General features: G+C 63.7%; 1 pseudogene; it reads right to left on the bottom strand.

The window, feature by feature from the left end:
• Positions 1-260: 260 nt before the first annotated feature.
• Positions 261-837, bottom strand: LOC104993354 (annotated as a pseudogene).
• Positions 838-843: the final 6 nt, after the last annotated feature.

The raw sequence follows: 843 nt of genomic DNA, 5'->3' as shown, positions 1-843 counted from the left end.
AACACCTAAAATTAACAGTGGCTGTTAGGCTCTGCAGAGACGGGAGTTCAGGAACCACCAGGTAACAGAGGAAGGTTTCAGGTGGGAGATTTGCCTGGCACACCTCTGAGATTGGTAGATTAGGCGAGGTGAGGGAGAAAAGAAGGGAATGCATGCCCTGAAGCAGCAGCACACCTGAGATGAACGTGATTATCACTGCAAGGGACGAAGTGCCTTATTTAGAATGTGCCGGTAATGACCTCACCAAAGGCATCAGGCAGCTAGCTGCAGAGCAGGTACAGCACGAATAGGGACCCCAGAAGGGCAGCCAGGCCCAGCTTACACCGCGCGGGCGGCCAGTCTTCTGCCACCCTGCGCAGCTCTCCCCGGGACTCAGCCCGCCCAGGGTCTGCGCCAGGCAGTACATGTCGTTGGTGTAGGGGGCACAACCGTGGTCCCTCACCAGCTCCTCCATCAGCCCCATCAGCTCCCCGACCTGCGCCTCCCGCTCCCCGTCAGCCGCTCGGTTGTCGAAGGCGCAGCAGCGGTCCTCGCACTCGGCCACCAGCTCCCGGAGCCCGCGGTTGTCGGTGTTGCGCACGTACTGCTGCAGCGAGCCCCCCGCAGGGTCCCCCCTGAGGGTGAAGACCACGATGGCGCGTGCCGCGATGCCCGCCCCTAAGAGCGCGTTCACCCCGTGCCAGGCCTGCAGGTCCTGGGCGGTGAAGCGGCCAAGCTGGGTCACCAGGAGCACGGCGTGGGGCCCCGGGGCTGACAGCACATAGCAGCGGCCTCTCTCCTCAAAGCCCGGGTCTGCCTGGGCGACCTCGGGGCTGAAGAGGTCCGGGGTGTCGAGGACTTCCA

The sequence above is a fragment of the Bison bison genome, unplaced genomic scaffold (assembly GCF_000754665.1).
Source record: "Bison bison bison isolate TAMUID 2011002044 unplaced genomic scaffold, Bison_UMD1.0 scf7180017849136, whole genome shotgun sequence".
NCBI classification, from domain to species: Eukaryota; Metazoa; Chordata; class Mammalia; order Artiodactyla; family Bovidae; genus Bison; species Bison bison.
This window is presented reverse-complemented; position numbering and strand designations above follow the sequence as displayed.